The 21,000-nt window shown below is 38.2% G+C and overlaps 1 long non-coding RNA gene across 1 annotated transcript; it reads left to right on the plus strand.

The window, feature by feature from the left end:
* Positions 1-2,320: 2,320 nt before the first annotated feature.
* Positions 2,321-2,865, plus strand: LOC134206057 (uncharacterized). The gene is made up of 3 exons (XR_009978241.1): positions 2,321-2,427; positions 2,499-2,591; positions 2,661-2,865. It is a non-coding gene; the product is annotated as an uncharacterized LOC134206057 (long non-coding RNA).
* The last annotated feature ends 18,135 nt before the right edge of the window (positions 2,866-21,000 follow it).

The following is a 21,000-nucleotide window of genomic DNA, read 5'->3' on the forward strand; positions in this document are numbered from 1 at the left end:
AAACTGGCAGTAATTTTAATATAACTTCTACTATTTTCATCATATGAAAAATGTTTTTATATGAAAATGTTTCATAAAGCATCAGGAAAAAAAGTAGTGGTTGGATTTTGTATAACTTGTTTCAATTTTTTTTAAAAATCAGCAAAGGTTTTTAGGTTAAAAATATTACCTTAAATAGTAAAAAAGTCAAAATTTCACCGATGAAATATTTTAATCGACACAGATCCTTAAACTAGAGGTCAAAAACTATGATCTAACGGCTTAACATCCGAGGTGCATTCACTTTGCTTAATAGTTGCCTTTAAACATAGCGTGGGGATGCCTAAAACAAATCTTGTCATTCAAATTTAGAATACGACTAATTTGTTACAGAATGGGAATGGTGTTGGCTATTCCGTTGGTGCCCGGATTGTGACCGATGTGACCGGATTAAATCCGAGTGAACCAGGGACTAAAAATATCATTCCCATAATTGCTTTGGGAAATCATGGAGTGAGGTGTCGCAAGACCAATTTTGAATCAATTTAGAAAATGGCCATTCTTTAGGTCCTCCGGATTGAGTTTTTCGTAAATTTCTACTGGACATTTCTTCGAAATTTACTTTAGAAACTCTTCCGAAAATTCTTTTAGTATTTTCTATTTCATATTTTCTTTTCTAACTAATTTTTCGCGTTTCATTAAAAGTATTTTAGAAGGATTTCCTTGAGGAAGTTTCTGAGGTATTTCAGAAGAAATTTACTAAAGAGTTTAAAAAGAATTCCCAAAAGAATTTTTTTAAATAAATTTCTAAATGAATCTCTGAAGATTTTTTCAAAAGAATTCGCAACGGAATTTCCGAAGAAATTTTCGAAATTTTCTTAGAATTGCTTCTTTGAATTTCCAAAAAAATGTCACAATAGGAATTACTGGATTTATTTCCAAAGTAATTTCCAGAGGATTTTGGAGGAATGTCCAAAGATATTTTTAAACAAATTTAATGTCGGAAATGCCTTCAGGAATTCCATTAGCAATTCGTTCGTAATCTCCCAAGAAAAATCCTGAAATTTTGTCTTCCAGTTGTGCTGGAAATTCTGGAAGGAATTTTCGAGGGAATGGAATTTCCGATGGTATTCGAAGGAATACGTGAAATAATTTTTGGAAAAACATTTCAAAGAATTTCTAGAGACATTTTCAATAAATTTGTAACGATCCGTTCTGTTTCACGAAGTAAGCGGCTTAAGCGCCACCTTCGAATTGAAGGACCGCAAACTCTTGTAATAACCCGGTATGAGGACTCCTGATCAGGGCAGGCCAAACAGTCGATCAGAACTTCAAAGGTACAATTTTGACCCAACCGACGCGATGCACATTAACCAAACCAATTTCAAAAAATACTAGGAATAATAGTATAAATTAAATTTAGCTATTAAACACTCTCCAACTCCGAGCAGTAGTCGTAGGATTAATCTCAGACTCAAACAATTTCGTTCAAAAAATTTCAAAGAACGACCACGGTCTGGTAGAAGTTCAAACTAAACTCGAAAAATTTCAAAATGGGCTCTCGGCCTATTGCTCACCAGCTTACCTGATCAACTTCCTTTCTATTCACCAAATTTTCAAAACTTGTTCAACTGATCCTATCGACTATTGGGAAAATCAACAAAATTACTTAAAAAAGCTAATTAAAATCGCGAACTTACTTCGACTTTAGTAATTAAATGTGTAGAACAATTTAATTTAAATAACTTTGATATAAATCTCACTCCGACAATAATGTCTTAACGGCTTGAATACTCCACCAGAAAGAATAATCGGACGCGAGACGAAAATGGTTGAACCTCAAAATTAATACGCAATAACTACCTGATATTGTCCTTTCAAACAATAGGTATTTTTTTATGATCAGCTTTGGAGAGAGTTTCTCACGGAGAAAACGATTTTTCATTGGTTTGAATATATCTGCATTGCGTAATTATTTTTGGAAGGAAAATTCCATCACTTATCACTTTTTGAATTTAGTTCGGTTAACTCGCCTAGATTTACTCTTCTCGCTAAACACGCTACTTTTAAGTTTAAAATTATTCACCTCATACCGAAATATTTCAAAAGTGTTTCGCTATTCTCCGCATCACTCTTAAAAATAATTAACTTTAAATATGACTGAAATGCGATTGGACTGAATAATTTGATGATTTAAACGTTTATCCGACTCAACTTTATGTTCTTTTCGATGTGAAATGCCAATCAATTCGAGCACATTGAGAAAACTATAAATTTACATTTACGATGATTCAATCCGCTATATTATTTTCCATACGACACAAATTTACATGAATCTTGACAGAATTGACGCGACGTGATGAATCTTGAACGTCAGTTCAGTGCAAAACAATGCCCCAGCCCAGGAGTAATCTCGTAGTTTTGATTTGTGTAGTGAGCTGTTTGAAGGTAGGTTTGTGAAAGAGTGCAATCCATAGTACAATTATCTAATCACTAGAATTCTTTATTCTCATCCACAGGAGAAAAAGGAAGCGAAGAGGACAACTGAAATGTAATTTCGTTCCGCAACACACACCTCATTGGTTGCAAAATCAATTACGTAAATAACTATGGTAAGTAGTTTCCGATCCTTGTTTCCAAATTCTTGCGCCACCAGAAATAACTATTCAATTTTCACGCAGATGTCATGTTTCTGTGGAAGCAAAAGTGCATGCATTAGTGTTCGACCGCCACACGCCAGGAAATCGTCTATTACAGAAGAGTGCTTCAAGTGTCATCGAGCTTGTCAAAAAAAAAATTGCGGAAGTGATAACAAATTATGAAAATTGAAGAAATGATAAAAAATATTAGTGTACAATACGTGTAAATTAAATATATACAATTAAATATCCGACATAAAATTGAAAATATTGTTTGCGTTTATTTTTCGACGACCTTTTTCTTTTCTAGTAAAAATTTTCAATCCTTCCGAATCCTGCTGCCGAGAGCAGTGTTTCTGTCATAAGAATCTGAATTTTATTCACACGTCATGATGTAAAAATATGTCTCACATTTATTTATTTTTGCGCTCATGCAGTCGTGTAATTTTAAGAACAGACGTAAATGTGAGTCAATCGGGCCGCTCCTTTTATGTGCATTCATCAGGATGTAAATTTAAATGAGTTTTTCGAAGTGTGGCTGGTGCCTCACCATTACAAGAGCTCTGTTGCCGCCAGTGGTACCAAATAATTTTATTTCCTCAAGTAGAATCAAAACTTCTGTTAATTATCCGTAGATGTCAAAAGTCTCGATAAAATCGGGTTCTATCTGAAAGCTCACATCTATTGACGTAGGACCACGTCTGTCTTTTCTATATTCGGGTACACTTTGAGTACACCATTATCAAAATCGGAGACCGTCACGAAAATATGATAAACTTTGAACGTAAATATCTCAGTCGTTTCTCAATGGATTTCCAATTTTCTTGGAACATTCGGTCAAGAATGAGTCAATGCTTCTTTGCATTTAACTGAAAGTACCGATTTCTAACCCTGTTTTTATTTTTTTTCTTGCTTTGAAATCAACCTCACAATCCCGGAGAGGCAGAGAAGTAATCAATAAAATTGCCACAGCAAAATGTACATACTCACCCAGCAAATGACAAAAATTCCTTACGCGTTTCAATGGACTACTCACATGCATACGGTAACGCACGAATTTAGCAGCTGGTGTCGTTTTCGGCGGTCACCAGTGAGCCCAAGTACATGAATACTTAAGCCACCTCGAGTTCGTACTTCGTCACCACCGATGCAAACTCGTGATGGATGGCTATATAACATTGTCCTATCTTGATCCTCTTCCTAATTTCGTCTTTGACGTATTGATTATTAGTCCGATCCGCTTTGCTTCCCTCTTCATTCTGATTTAGGTTTCTTCCATCTTCTCAAAGTTACGTGCCGTAATATCAATGTCGTTGGCAAATCCAAATAACTGAGCGGTCTTCCTAAAAATCGTACCAATCCTTGTCAATCCCTGTCTTTCTTATTACTCGCTCGTACGCACGAAAGAACTTCACCTTTTCGTAATCCTCTGCGCATTTCGAAGGGATTCGAGAATGACCCTGAAATTCGAACTACGCACACACCCGTCCAAGCAGAGCTGTGATGGGTGATTAAAGACGGCCAAAGATCCGGACAAGCTATGCTTTAGTTTTATGTTTACTGGATGCCTCACGGCACATAAGCCTCCTGAATAATCGAACGGTTGAAAAAATCGTCATTATTGATCATTATTGACCTGATATAAAAATTGGAACAGAGAACCAACAAGTTTACAACGCTAGTGAAATTTTATTTTCTAATTTTCTCAATTTTCTTAATTTTATATGTAGAAACTAAATGTTTGTAACAGTTCATAAGCTCAACTCAAAGTGGGAAATCATTAAACCAAATCCGAAATTTTCTCAAACTGTAGTCAAACACGCAACCATTGCACATCACTAGTTTATGAAGCGACCAGCTTTTTTACTGTACGTGGCCATCGTCTTACAATACTGATTACTGCGTAACACCTGAACTCGTTGGTTCTTAGGAGTATCTAACACCATAAAAAAAACTGTGCGACGACAGCTTTGTGCCAAAATCGTATTAATAGCATTAATAAAACATATTCATCTTGGCGCTGATGTAGACATCGCAACCGTCTGACACTACGATGGAACCGGCGATGACGCGTTGGTGACATTTCACCTCCCAGACTCGTCACCCAAGTTATGACCCAGGGAATATGGAACTGCATGTCCCTATATATTGCACGAGCTTCCACTTTTGCCAGTTTTTATGGAGTTTGGATCGAACCGTTTCATCCATCGGCAAGGATGTGTGCAAAGACCGGGAAGAAAGCGCAAAAAGTTTCATCGGAGTTGTCTCGTTTCTGTCTGAGACGTTGCACGTGAAGGGAGATCGACCGGTAAAATCTTCTGGCCGGAGATGAACTTCTTTTACGATTAAACTGCTACCATTATCATTATCGTTATTATTATTATTTCACAGGAGGCGAAAAGTTTTACTTTCGCTTGGCTGTCGCAGTGCCAAACGATGGGAGTGTTAGGCGAAATTTTCTCACTGGATTTCAACTTTTCATTAGGGAAACATAAATCCTGGAGAGACATGCAGGGATTTTTTTATACGTTTGCATAAAAATAATGTCGGATCGCAATGCACGTAGCATACGGCTGACGGTATATAATTTATATATGGGAATAATCCTAGTCCATAGTATTTGGAAAAAAAGTGTTTCACGAAACATTCAGCCTGTGGCTTGTTGATCTTGAAAAGACTATAACATTGAGTGCAATTTGTCGACCACATCTAATGTCTACTTCTCGTGAACTCAGTGAATTTTTGCTTAGAATAAAGTAACCCTTTTTCCAAAATATTGTTTTGTCCGAAACGTGCGCCTCATAATTGATGCATGTTCGCCGATAGTAGATTTTGTTTCCACATTTTTCCTTTTTTTTGATCGACCATCTTTTATCAACATGGCATAGCTGCAGGACATTGGATGGTATGCTGTGGTTGTTAGGGAACTATATAGTCTCGATTTTGATGCCGATAACATTCTCGGAAAGAAGTTTGAAATTATTTTTTAAAATTTTTTAGCAGTTTTATACAAAGCGTACAGATTATTTTGTGTTATCAGTAGCGCTTGGAACCTTGAAAACAAAAATAATCGTTATTATTGTTTATTTTTTGTATTAAAAGGGTTACCGTGGCCGGAACGGCAAACCCTCGTGCTGAAATGAGCTATTGGAAAAAGTTATGCAAAACGAGAAAGCTGATGCCGAAAAACGGCACAGCACTGTATTTCTTTTTCCATCTCTCGCAACTCTATGTCAGTCAGGTAATACGATTACACAAAGAGTGGCGACTGATCGGTAGGCGGATGTCGGATAGAAAAAAAAATAGCCGGAAAGGGTTGCACAACTCGTTCGCAAGTCCATTGGAAATTCTGCAACCGTGTTCAACACCGGGGTAAACAAGCGAACGGGACCATTTTCGAATGGGGAGAATGCACTATCGCACGTATTTTTTTACGCCGTTCGTTCGGTACCGTTGAGGGAAGTTTTTGCACTGTTTCTCCCCGTCATGGTTTATTCATGCGGTCAACAGATCTCTGATTTTAGACGGTTTCTCGTTTCGTTCCCAAGCGGGAATTGTACCGACAAGGGGTAAATATTTCAAAAATGCACTCCTAATTCCAGCAGAAAGAATAAAACATGTGCGTATTTTTTTGTTGAGGATTACCATTTCATACAAATTTGACAAACATCGACAGATAAATTGACAGATAATTGAAAGGGTTGTTTTATTTTGACACTGATTTCATTACATGACCCCTGCAGTTTTGTCTTTTTCTGCAAACTTAATATTACGGCAAGCTAGGAAAAAATGTGGACACATATGCTTCAACCTCATTTACTGGAACCCTTCTGTACGTAAGTATCTATTTGTGACCGTCCCAAATGACATCACCGCACCCACAGGGGAAGAGGTAGTAATTATAATAATTATAATTTAATACGTTCTGGCATATTTATAGTTATTGTTATTATCGCCATTAGCAGCAGAAGGACTTTCGAGATTGTGGTCCCTTTTTGGCTTGGACACACTGCACTGCTCTCAGATTTGTGCTTTTGTACACAGTGCGTCCTTATTGATGATTTATTCAATATGTGCTATGGCTGACCGAAAGTTGCAACTGTGACCGAGGAAAGTTGTTTACAATAAATATGAAAAGAACTGGAAGAAAAGGGATGAAACTGCTCTTTGTGGATTAAAGCTAATTCCGTATTAAATATTCAATTGGCGATCTCACTGAACAAAAGGTGCGCCTCCGTCTATCAGATGCAATATAAAAATCGAATAAGTAGATTCATAAGATGATAATCGACAGCTTGTCTGAAATATTCTGCAATTCAACAACTATTGATGAATTACGTACGAGATATAAATGAGTAAGTACAGTATACCGCTTGGTCTATACTCTAAATATACTTTTTTTTCCATGACCCACCAATCCCTATCGGAAATTTCGCTTTACAGCAAATACCGCCCAACCAAGCGAAACATCCACTTTTAAATGAGCGTAAAATTTATTAACAACATGTTTAATTAGAATCTCACGCTCCGTCAAAGACTGTCGAGATAGACAGCAAGAAGGACTCCCGGCATCGCCAACAAGCGAATAGAAACTCGAAAGTCGCGCAAATTTTGACCGTTTGCTCTTGATTTCGAGCTCAGTCATTTAATTAATCCTTAATTAATTTTATTGCCCCGCACACCGCCTTCCGGAGCGAGCGGTCCCTTCGAACGCCTTGACGATGCCACTCAAACCATCCAGCACGGATGGGGTTGTTCGGTTGAAGAATCTCTACCGGACAGTGGCATCACCCAGCTCGCAACCTCGCTTGCTCCGGGCAAGGAAAAGGGGTTACAAGGATCTCCTAATTTACTTTTTTTCTCTTCTGTAGGTAGGTATATCGTGTTGCTTCACTTTGTTCGGCCAAAGCTGAAAACGCGTGGAATGTGTTCCTAATCTGAATAAATATTTTACTCGCGGATTTGGTGGCTTCCCTGCTCTTCGCTGCCGATGATTTTCGGAACGAGCGTTTACTTGTATTACTTTTTTTACGGCGAAAAGGCGTATCCTTTTCAAGGCTGGAATTAATTTCCAGTTGTACCAGTTGGAGATTACTAAAATAGCTACGCTATTTGCGCAGTTTGGGGTTTTGCTTCAGGGAAGCAAATATTAATAATTTACAATTTACGACCAAGTAACGCAGAGCATGGGGTGAGATATAGAGTGAAAAAATATTCCTAGGTGGAAAATTAGCATAGTAGAATTCTTTTACGCCTTTGTTAAACAGATTAATAAAAGATTCACCGTTTGGTCGAAATGTGGTAGTTTAGAAAACGTACAGATAACAAGGATATTTTTAGTGCTGAACTGTCAGAGATGTCATAAGGACAACCATTTGCGTTACTACAGGGGGCCAGGAGGGCTTTAGCCCCAACTAGAATCCAGCTAGCCCCCAAGAAAATTTGCTATTTTGCTATTTTGTTATATATGGGAGAAAATGCAAAGAATTAATTGTCTATATTATCCCTCCCTTCGATCAAGTCTTTGCACTTCGAGCAATTGTTATATTTTGCTATAGGAATGATAAAAACGAAGGATTTTGCGTCAATGCCAGATATCATTTTAAAAATTTCGAAAATTCTTCGGTTTTGATCGAATAAAGAAAATTCAAGTAAAATACTGAATTAATTGTATCGTCTTTATATCGTTCATTTCATTTATTTAGTCTACATCTAAACAGATAACACTGAATCAACAATTTGACGCCACAATACACTGTTCGAGGCCGCATCTCTCCATCCTCGAGTACGCCTCACGCTCGCTAAGTCGTTTTGCACCTGGTCTGTCCATCTCGCTCGCTGCGCTCCACGTCGTCTCGTACCTGCCGGATCGGAAGCGAACACCATCTTTGCAGGGTTGCTGTCCGGCATTCTTGCAACATGCCCTGCCCATCGTACCCTTCCGGCTTTAGCTACCTTCTGGATACTGGGTTCGCCATAGAGCTAGGCGAGCTCATGGTTCATTCTTCGCCGCCATACACCGTCTTCTTGCACACCACCAAAGATGATCCTAAGCACCCGTCTCTCGAATACTCCGAGTGCTTCTAAGTCCTCCTCGAGCATTGTCCATGTTTCATGTCCGTAGAGGACAACCGGTCTTATTAGCGTCTTGTACATGACACATTTGGTGCGGTGGCGAATCATTTTTGACCGCAGTTTCTTCTGGAGCCTGTAGTAGGCCCGACTTCCACAAATGATGTGCCTTCGTATTTCACGACTAACATTGTTATCAGCTGTTAGCAAGGATCTCGACCACCTCGAAGGTCTATCGTAACACTGCTACCCAGGCGGGCCCTGTCGCGCTCGGTTCCGCCCACAAGCATGTACTTTGTCTTTGAAGCATTCACCACCAGTCCAACTTTTGTTGCTTCACGTTTCAGGCGGGTGTACAGTTCTGCCACCTTTGCAAATGTTCGGCCGACAATGTCTATGTCATCCGCGAAACAAATAAATTGACTGGATCTGTTGAAAATCATACCCCAGCTGTTACACCCGGCTCTCCGCATGACACCTTCTAGCGCAATGTTGAACAACAGGCACGAAAGACCATCACCTTGTCTTGGTTCCCTTCGCGATTCGAACGAACTGGAGTGTTCGCCCAAAATATTCACACAGTTTTGCACACCATCCACCGTTGCTTTGATCAGTCTGGTAAGCTTCTCATACTCAAACATGAACCAACTATTTCAAATCGCTCATTCACTTTTTTTTTAAGACAGCTTAACCTTTTGTCTGTGCTCTGGGGTCAATATGACCCCAGGCCACTTTGAGTGGCTGCCATTTTTTTAGTTTTCAACCGATTCTCCTAATTTTTGGTAGTTTGGTAAAACTCGCCGAGATCTGTCTCCTATGTGCAAATTCGCTTGAAAAAGCTTGAAAATACGCGCTACAGTATCCTTTTTTCAAAAAACTTACGTTGTCTGTGCTCTGGGGTCAAATTATTTAAATTAGAAATTGCTATAACTATTTTAATGTTTAGCCAATTTTGGATTTTTAGGGCTGTTTCGAAAGATAATTTATTCATCTTTCAGGTCGTTACCAAAGATTGACTATAGGTGGGCGGGTACATCGCGGGGAGGGGTTTTTGTAAAAAAGGGTACAAAAACAGTGATTTTTCATGCTTATTTTATTATATCTTAAAATCCTACCCATTTTGAACTGCACCTTTTCAATAAGGTTATGCAGGAAGGTGTCTGCTTTGACATGAGTCATTGATTAGTTTAGCGCTTGGTCGCTAGGTGGTGGTATATTTGAATTCATTAGTTTAGACTACTCAAGTAACTCCGATATGTGGAATTTTCCTCATTGTAAATATTCTTATCGCACAATTTTGAAATTTGTAAAGATGACGTCTGTAACAAAGTTCGTCAGGTGGGAATAGACTGTCATGTGACGGAATAAATAATAAGGAAATTTACCAATAGGCGGCGCTAGTGTACTTGCAATATTCTTGCATATATGTAATATTGCTTTAGCTTGAGATCCCTCATACCTACACTCAAGTTGTATTCGGCAACATTGTTCAGGATGTCTAGCACTACAAAGCGGTGCTCAATATAATGAGCACTTCTTCCTATTTTTTTAATTTGTGCGATAAGAATATTTACGCTGAGGAGAATTCTATATATCGGAATATTTTAAGTAGTCTAAAATAATGAATTCAAATATACCACCACCTGGCGGCCGAGTTCTAAACTTATCAACGCCTCATGCCAAAGCACATGCCTTCCTGCATAGCCTTTTTAAAAAAGTTGCAGTTCAAAATGGGTAGAATTTTCGGATATAAGTAAAATAATCATGAAAAATTACTGTTTTTGTACCCTTGTTCACTAAAACCCCTCCCCGCGATGTACCCGCCCACCTATAGTCAATCTTTGGTAACGACCTGAAAGATGATTAAATTATCTTTCGAAACAGCCCCAAAAATCCAAAATTGGCCAAACATTAAAAAAGTTATAGCAATTTCAATTTGGGGTCAATTTGACCCCAGAGCACAGACAACGTAAGTTTTTTTGAGCACAGACAGAAGGTTAAAGAAATAATAGTTTTTAAGAATAATGATTTCAGTACGTTTGTTTTGTTTTTCACCGCTTTTACATTCTTCCTTCTGACTTTTTCATCAACGATGTTCGATCTACGCTAGACTGTAAATGACAAATAGAGATGCCCAGTACCCTATGGCTCCTCTGTGGGTGGGAATTCCGCACACCTTAACCCGTAACTCCGGTTCCGGTCTAACTCAGGAATCGCCGGATTCACAGGAAATTTCAATAACGGCTATGTTGCTAACAGCACTCCTGGATACGCCATTTGTAGTTCGTACACTCCCCTGACGGATTCGTTCATCTATTCCTTCAAACACTTCCTCAATGATTCCTCGGATCCAGGTATTCCGGCAACGGTCGTTTACAATGAACACCAAGTCGCCAACTTGAAGCTGCTTTCAGTCATCAACCCGTTTCGGACGATAGTTTATAGTTGAGAGGTATCCTTTGCACCAACGTTACCACATTCTGTCGGCCAGATATTGCGACCAGTGGCGCCGGGAATGGGTGGGACAAGTAGGACATGTCCTACGCATGAATTTTCCTGGGTAGGACAGTCAAAGCATTGCCCTACCCATGATTATGGTACGAACGTGTGAAGTCATTGGCTGGCAAGAATTTGAATGTTAGCAAGAGGTAACTTTAAAGTTGATCAATAGTCTCGCGAGACGAGCCAGCCTTGGGCTGAAAGTCTCGCCAATAAAGACAAAAAAAAATCTTTTTGATAAAGATTAAATAAAATCAGAGCCTAACAATAATCCCAGAGGATTCTGGAATCCTTAGAACAATAGACTATTGGTTATTCTTAAGGACTTCAGACATTTTATGATCCCGGAAGCGCTCGAAACTCTAACGGTTTTCAATGGGTAAAATAGAAGTTGATGAAATCTGCGAATGTGAATAATTAAACTTTTTAGAAGTTATGATAAACTAGCTGATCAGACCATGCCTCACCCGGATTGATCAGTTGATTTTCAAATGTCGAATATAAGCTTGCTAGCAGTGCCGCACTCTAGATCGATTTTGACTCGATTGTTTGGGATTTCTTCACAACTCACCAGCTTTATGAATTTCCATAGTTCGCAAACTATCACATCAAAATATTTCTACCTTTCTCTATATATAAACACAGCTCGTAAACACAGTTTTTCTCGATTTAATCAACTTTCGCATAAGGAAATATCATATAAACCCGTTGGAAACGATAACGAACATATCTGCTGAAGGAATGAAGAAAATCCATCCAGCCGTTCTCTAGTTATGCCACAGACCTTTTCATTTTTTATATAGACAGATAAGATAAAATATGAATAGAAGATAAATCACGATTAATAAGATTATTAAAAGCCCACAGAAAAAAGTTTTCCGCAAACCTCATAAGATTTATTGAAATCTGAGGAATTAGAAATATCCCAAAGCCCGCTCTAAATCTGGGATTTTGAGCTCCCAAAAGATTTTTTTCTGGTTGTTTGCTTTGAATCGCTAGATCCATAACCATTTTTGAAATCCTAGCAGTAAGTAATAATTGAATGAAACCATTGAATATTTTTCCGAATTTCTGTGATCCGTGACTTCTACTTGTAAAGATATTCGATAAATGTAAGAATTCCAACATGTATGTCAAGCCTTTTGTAATTCCTTGTACAATCTTGAAAAAGCAATATTTATCATAGAAATTAAGGAAAATTTCTCAAATTAAGAGTATTCTGGCCACAAACACTTTTCAAGTGCTTATTATTTTCGATTTCTCAACACGAGAGCTGTTTTAATCGGAGACAAGCTTGGTGATCTAGTGGCTATCGTTTCTGCCTATGAGCAGGAGATCACGAGTTCGATCGCAGGTTCGTCCCTTTGCTATTCTGTATGTCTTAGTTCGATCTGTGTTTCACGTTCTACCAAAACGATTTCTTCTGGTATAGCTTCCACAGTCCACACCAACAGTTAAGTATAGGTGTCCAACTAGTAATTCACAAGGCAGTGGTCAGGGCAGATCTCAACTGTTGGAGAGTGCCTTGCTTCCATCTAAGAGATAGTGATTAGTTCAAAATCAATATCTGTGGTAACGGAAGTGTTGCTACTCTCATATAATAGTCTGGGCTTGTAACACCTACGACACCTAATACTTATATTTGTCCTACCCACGACTCGGAACGTGGATGCGCCTCTGATTGCGACTGCTAGTACGTGTTCCATAAAGCTTGTTTGAAGTTAATTGATTGATCTACAGGTAGATCAGTATCCTTAACTAGACCGGGAAGAAAATGAGTTGGAGTTATCGCCTCGATTTCGTCTGCCTCCTGTGGCAGGTATACCAAGGGACGAGTGTTGATCGCGTCCTCTTTGAAATTAGTCCCATTGTCGGAGAGTATTACGTCCGGTGTCCCTCGCTTGCAGATAAACCACCGAAACGCCACTACCCGGGCAGAAGCCATGAACAGAATAACAAAACATGATATGGACTTGATTGATATAAGAGATAAAAGAACAGGCAACAATATCAAAAATTTGCACCGAAATATCATTTCAATATCAAGATATGCTATGGATAAGAACAAACTAATGGCACTTGATATCGATCACTTATTACAAATAACATATGTTGATATCCTCATGATATTTTAGTGCAAAATATTGATATTGTCGTCTGATCTTTTATCTCTTATATCAATCATGTCCATATCTCATTTTGCTATCTAATCAATATTTGATATTATTGAGCTATTTTCGTCTACTCGGGTAAGCATGCCTGAGTAGTTAAACTGTGCACTACCTCCAGATGCACTGTACGAATCGCTAAACATGTGAAAAGAGCAATGCACCTTTTTTCCCATTGGCGTCCGACTAACACTTCAATAGGCACCAAGTAATCTACACCTACAGAGCTGAACGGACGAAGATGTGATATCACTCGTTGCACTAGTAGAGGTGCATAGGCATTTGTGGAAGACATCGTTGTCTGTTCGTTGCCTGTCGGATTGCACACCGTCTCTAGGTTGGAATGGTGGAACCTCTCGTGATAGAACTGAATTAACGTGTTTGTTATTGGATGTCCCTTAGGAAGAATTACTGGGTGCTTCATATCGAAAAATGCGAATTCGGCTTGCTGTAGTCCTCCACCAACGCGTATCCATCCGTGTCCAAAACGGGACTCATCTTGTAGAGCGAGCTTGATTTTGAGACTCTAGCCGGAGTTTCTTCCCGTTCCTGGTTTCTTTTCAGGATCCCAACTTCCTAAGTGGAGTCATCGATCAGGGCCTGTCTCCTCAGCTGCCCATTGCTCGATCGATTTTGGTTTAACTTTCTTCAACATATATTCCTAGCCAGTGGTAGCTTTGGAAACTACTATTGGACCGCCTGCTTGTTTCCTGTGACAGTTTGCGACGAATCAAATCACGTTGGCTGTCCTTCGGTTTGTTAACTAATCGGTTTGTTGAATTGACATTGATTATCGGTTCGAAATGTATCGCTTCGTGGTGTATTATATTCGCACGCATTTCTTCGTTTGAATCGGCAGCCGGGATCTGCCCCTTCGGCCACTGATTTTCGAACTCCGAAAGGAACTGTGGGCCTTTATGAGCATGAGCATGAGCATGAGCATGAGCATGAGCATGATTGACCGCCCACGGTTGCTACTCCGTTATTGCCAGGTCAGCTGTAATTACACAGAGAACCAAAAGATGAAGTTTGGGACTAACATCATCTGGTGACCCAAAAATAATCAATACCAGCGCCGGCCGTGTCCGAATGCAGCTCAATTAAGGAATGGGTAGGAAAATGTTGACATGATACTCGCTTTGATAGAAGCCGACGAATCATCTGCACTTCCACGAGAAATCACTGGGATGTTGGATATATGGGGTAGGTTTTGTGGCAGGGTTCGTTTTGGTAAACGGTATGCCGTGTATAGCGTGTAGTTTGATCAACTCAAAACATAATCGAACGAACACTAATTATTTTAATTACCGACCACACAAAGCAAAACAACATTTTCGATGACCAGCCAATCGTTCTGCTTACTAACGCGAACTGAATCTTCACTTTCTCAGACCGCATCGTGCTTTCGTGCTGTGCGGTTCTTTCTCTCTTTGCGGAAGGAAGTTTTTAATACTACCCGAAGCTATTTTAATTTCAACGGTGCTTCTTAGCGCTATTTGTACCCACTGATCCCGTTACGATCTTTGCAAGGACCCGTGCCTTCGTTTTACGTTGGACCCGTTTGCGGAAGTAAAATTCCGACAAGCGGTGGTAATCCTGCAGGGACACCGTTCTGGGAAAAACCTCTAAGAACGTCACGTCTCCGCGCTTAGCAGTGAGTATTAACAAGAACAAGAGGAAGGGGAGTCTCTGAATTCTCCACTTCCTTCAAAGAAACAAGGTTTCAAGACCGTCCTGCCCAAGCGCGGAAAAATAGAAGGAACCTGGAGAATTCAGATATTCCTTCTAACTCTAATATCGGAAATAATTCTTCTCCAATCGAACTGAGCAATCAGTTCGATTTGATGTAATGATGAAATTGAGCAAATCGAATCTACCTCTAGCCCAGGTGATTGATTCGATTCATGCGAAAAAAGCAAAGGATTCCGCCAATTGTGGTATCTGTTGCCGAGTTTTCTGGCTTCCGGAATGAGATTTTGAGTAACCTTCAGGGATCAAGGTTTCATTTCTGATTGCTAGGAAGGGTGACTGCCGCGTTTTGCCGGGATCCTTTGACGATCGCAAACGTCTTCTTCACTATTTAACTAAGAAGCGCCATAAATTCTTCACATACGACGACAAAACTGAGCGATTGTTCAAAGTCGTCTTGAAAGGTCTCCCCAGTGATGACAAATCACTGGATGAGATGAAAATTGAAATTTCTCAATTACTTGGATTTTCACCAGTCCAAGTAATTAAGATGAAAAAGAAATCCCATTCTGGTACTTCCCAGAGGGGCATTTCTCAAGAATTTTATTTAGTTCATTTTAACAAAAGTGAACTAAATAATATGAAAAAGTTGGAAAAGGCCTGTATTATGTCTCATGTCCGTGTTACATGGAACATTTCCGCAGGCCTGGGGGAAATTCAAAACCCTACCCAGTGCCGTGTAAGTGCCAAAAGTGGGGTCATGGAACCAAACATTGTCACATGGATGCTAAATGCATGATTTGTGGTGGAACCTCTCACGCCAAGGACGCATGTCCTGTGAGAGAAGATTCCAATAAATTTAAGTGCGCAAATTGTGGGGCAATCATAAATCCAATTTCTGGGAATGCCCTTCACGCAAAAAGTTTTGAATTCCCGTGCAAAATTGATGACGGAAATTCCAATCAGATCCCAGATTCGACGGGTAGAAATTTTTCAAACGCTCAAATTTCGAAACCGGTTACCGGTCGAGCAATTCATACCCACCACAATTCCCAAACAAATTTTGCCGCTCGTCAACGGTAGCAAGCACTTCAGTAAATTCCAATTTTCAGAATGTACCTACGTATGCAAACATCGCTGCTGGTAGACCAAATTTCTCTTCTCAAAATGAGGTTTATACCCATGTCCCAACGGAAAATAACGGTCATGTTGCCGATTCAGGTAGCATGACTGCTTCCGATTTTGATTTTTAACTGAACAATTGCATCACATGATTGATGCAATGTTCAAAGCAAATACCATTCCTGAAGCTGTTCAGGTTGGTATAAAGTACACACAAAAATTGTTATCGGACTCCGTTTCAATGGATCCAAATAATTGTGTGAAAGTTCTAAATTGGAATGCCCGCTCTCTAAAGGGTAAGGAAGATGAATTATTCAACTTCCTTTCAGTTCATAATGCATATTGCCATTATAACTGAAACGTATTTAAAACCAGGACTCTCCATTAAAAGAGATCCAAACTATTTTATCTACAGAAATGATCGTCTTGACAGCGCCTGTGGTGGGGTCGCCATTGTCATTAATAGACGTATCAAAAAAAAAATTATTTTCTTCGTTTGAAACCAAAGTTTTTGAAACCTTGGGAGTTTCTGTTGAAACAAATTTTGGACAATTTTCCTTCATTGCAGCCTATTTGCCTTTTCAATGAACAATGGGGCAGCAAAAAGAATTTGTTGAAAGCTGATCTTCAAATTCTGACTCGCAACAAATCAAAATTCTTCGTAATTGGTGACTTCAATGCCAAACACCGTTCATGGAATAATGCTCAAAGCGATTCCAATGGTAAAATTTTATTTGAAGATTGTTCTGCGGGATATTATACTATTCAATATCCCAATGGACCAACCTGTTTTTCTTCCAGTCGAAATCCTTCTACAATTGATTTAGTTTTAACGGATTCAAGTCAGCTGTGTGGCCAATTGGTAACTCATGCTGACTTTGACTCTGATCACCTTCCTGTGACATTTGAAATCTCACAAGAAGCCATTTATAATCCAATCAGCTCTACTTTTAATTATCATAGAGCTGATTGGGATTTATATAAAACGTATATCGATAGGAATTTTGATGTTGATATTCCTCTCGATACCAAAAGTGATATTGATAATGCTCTCGTATCTTCGACAAATATAATTGTCGAAGCCAGAGGCATTGCAATTCCGAAATGTGAAGTTAAATTCAACTCCATTATTATTGACGACGATCTTCAGCTACTGATCCGTCTTAAAAATGTGAGAAGAAGGCAATACCAAAGAACTCGCGATCCCGCGTTGAAAGTTATTTGGCGAGATTTGCAAAATGAAATTAAAAAACGTTTCGCTATTCTGAGAAATACCAACTTTGAGAATAATGTCTCGAAGTTGGATCCCAGTTCGAAACCCTTTTGGAAATTAACAAAAATTCTTAGAAAACCTCAAAAGACAATTCCCGCGCTTAAAGAGGGAAATAAAATTTTATTAACAAATGGCGAAAAGGCTCAAAAACTTGCTCAGCAGTTCGAGAGTGCCCATAATTTTAGTCTAGGTCTCACTAGTCCAATTGAGAATCAGGTTACACGGAGCTTCGAAGACATTCTCAATCAAGAGAATGTTTTTGACCCTTCGTTGGGAACCAATTTGGATGAAGTGAGATCTATTACTAGAAAATTTAAAAATATGAAAGCCCCGGGTGATGATGGTATTTTCTACATACTTATCAAAAACTTCCTGAGAGCTCTTTATCCTTTTTGGTTAATTTATTTAACAAATGTTTTCAATTGGCATACTTTCCAGATAAATGGAAAAACGCCAAAGTTGTTCCAATTTTGAAGCCGGACAAAAATCCAGCTGAGGCTTCTAGTTATCGCCCAATCAGTTTGCTTTCTTCAATAAGCAAACTGTTTGAAAAGATTATTTTAAATAGAAGGAAATGGTTCATATTAATGACAATTCTATTTTTTGCTGATGAGCAATTTGGTTTTCGCCATGGGCATTCAACCACTCATCAGTTATTAAGAGTTACGAACTTAAATCAGCTCAACAAATCTGAAGGATATTCGGCTGGATTTGCTCTTCTTGATATAGAGAAAGCATTTGACAGTGTTTGGCATGAAGGTTTGATTGTAGAATTGATGAATTTTAATTTTCCTCTGTACATCATTAAACTGAACCAAAATTATTTATCAGATCGCTCGATACAGATAAACTATCAGAATACTAAATCTGATAGATTACCTGTAAGGGCTAGTGTCCCCAAGGCAGCATACTGGGGCCATGTTGTATAACTTTTTTACTTCTGACTTACCTGATTTACCACCAGGGTGTCAAAATTCTTGGTTTGCAGATGACACGGGCCTTTCAGCCAAAGGGCGAAGCCTTCGTGTCATTTGTAGTAGATTGCAAAAAGTTTGGATATTTTCTCCACTTACTTGCAAAAATGGAAAATTTCCCCGAATGCTTCCAAAACTCAGCTTATAATTTTCCCACATAAGCCGAGAGCTTCTTATTTGAAACCTTCTAGCAGACATATTGTCACTATGAATGGGGTTCCAATTAATTGGTCTAACGAAGCTAAATATTTAGGACTTCTGCTAGATCAAAAATTAACTTTTAAAAATCACATTGAAGGCCTTCAAGCCAAATGTAACAAATATATTAAGTTTTTTTTTTTTTTTTTTTAAGCTTTATTAAGCTATTAATTAGCTAAATATATTAAGTGTCTATATCCACTTATAAACAGAAAATCAAAACTTTGTCTTAAGAACAAACTTTTGATTTACAAACACATTTTTAGACCTGCCATGTTGTATGCTGTGCCAATATGGACTAGTTGCTGCAATACCAGAAAGAAGGCACTTCAGAGGATTCAAAATAAAATTCTGAAAATGATTCTGAAGCTGCCTCCGTGGTATAGTACCAATGAACTTCATAGAATTTCTAATATTGAGACATTGCAACAAATGTCCAACAAAATAATTTCCAATTTTAGACAAAAATCGTTGCAATCTTCTATTGCAACGATTAACTCCTTGTACCCTTAGTATAAAATAGGTTAAGTTTAGTTTAAGTTGAAAACATTGTAATTCCTACATGGTTCAATTCAACAAGAGGAAAAAATTCTAACTGCCAGAGGCAATTGAAATGTATTAATAATAACTAAAAGCGTAACATAGCAAATAAGGATGATAGTGTTAAGAAAACACGGAACACCTAGTCTAAGAGATGAATGCATGTATTAGATAATTAGCAAATAAAATTAGTTAAAAAAAAAAAAAAAAATCTTCACTTTCTTATTAATTTACTCACCCGCACAAAACAGAACAACATTTCGATGATCGGGCGATCGTTCTGCTAACCGCACAAAGCAGAACAAATTATGTGATGACCGGTCGATCGTTCTGCCTACTAAATAAATCACGACTGTACGTGACCTCTGATTGCTGAACACTTGTTTTTCAAGCAACAAACAAACGTGATCTACTTTTTTCACTCAATTCCGACAGAAAATTTGATCTACTAAAAAAACGTCTCTGAGGCATGTTTTCAAGTACAGCATTGCGATTAATAAAATCTATTCACATATCGACCGCACAAGCAGATCAGAAGCTTCTGATTCTCGCTAAAAATCTGCATATCATATGAAAACGCACTCTGATCTATTTTCTTACCAACCTAATAGGTACTAGCATTTCTACTACTCTTCAAAGAATCAGCTATGTCTAAAATGCATTTTCTACTAACAAAATGGAAAGCGAGGAAGATAGTTGACAAAAGAGATATATTTGAAATAGGCATTGAGAAGGAAGATTTGAAGATAGTCAAAATAGAAGCCAAGCAAAGGCCAGAATAAATATATATTGTGATCTAGGGCTGAAAGTCTCGCTAATAAAGACAAAAAAAAAGTTTTATTAGTTGGGTAGGGTAATTGGAAACATAGATCGGGATGCACCATAGAAAGTGATGTGACCTATGCAACTACTATTCTACTAATTAGTTCCGATATTTCGAATATTGTTTAAATGTTCATCCTACGCGAGGATAAACAATCAATCGCTTGAAGTAAGCGATTGTGTATTTGAGTTTTGAGTCGAGCGCCCGCAACATAATACTTTCAAAGCGAGGAAAGTAGAAAAATAATGGGCATGAAATTGGAAATAAGGAGCAAATTACGGCTATTTAACCATGTTGATAATTATCGGAAAGTCAATCAGCAACCCTTATTGAATCTCAACCTTAGGTTAAATAAGGATGCACAGCCAGAAATATTTCGACGATTTACGTTTATTTTAATATTATTTTACTTGTCGTTTATATGTTTTTACGTGTTGGTTATAAGTATGTTTGTATTTAGTTTTTCAAACGTTTATACCCTTTATGCATTCTATCAATGTATTTGTAAAAACCATGAGCAACATTTATTGCCGTTAATATAAAAGAAGAAGTGTGTTGGAAAAACAAAACAACAGCAACAGATAGTTTCTTATCGCTGAAGTATAGCAAGGACTAAGAGAAGCTCTTTTAGAGGAATGCTCCCATCTGTCGCAAGACGAGATTTCTATATACAACAGCATTAGCAATTTATCATAAGATCTTTTGAAATACGTGTTGAATTGTTCATCCATCGTGAGGATAAACAATCAATCACTCGAAATGAGCAATTGTTCATTTGGATTAAAACGTTATTGCTTCAACGCGAGGATATGCAATGCTTACTATGGAGGGGCGACAATATAACAAAGAATCTATTTTTAATATTTGAAAATAAGCAAAAAAAACATCATCAACAAAACTAAGGCAGGCAACTTCATCCAGAATCGGATTATTTATTCTGTTATAACTGTTTCTGTGAGCACTCGAAATTAGAAAGAGATCCCACAGAGCTGAAGACATAAACCATCAAAAAACTGTTTTAAAT

Source organism: Armigeres subalbatus, chromosome 1 (genome assembly GCF_024139115.2).
Source record: "Armigeres subalbatus isolate Guangzhou_Male chromosome 1, GZ_Asu_2, whole genome shotgun sequence".
Classification (NCBI taxonomy): Eukaryota; Metazoa; Arthropoda; class Insecta; order Diptera; family Culicidae; genus Armigeres; species Armigeres subalbatus.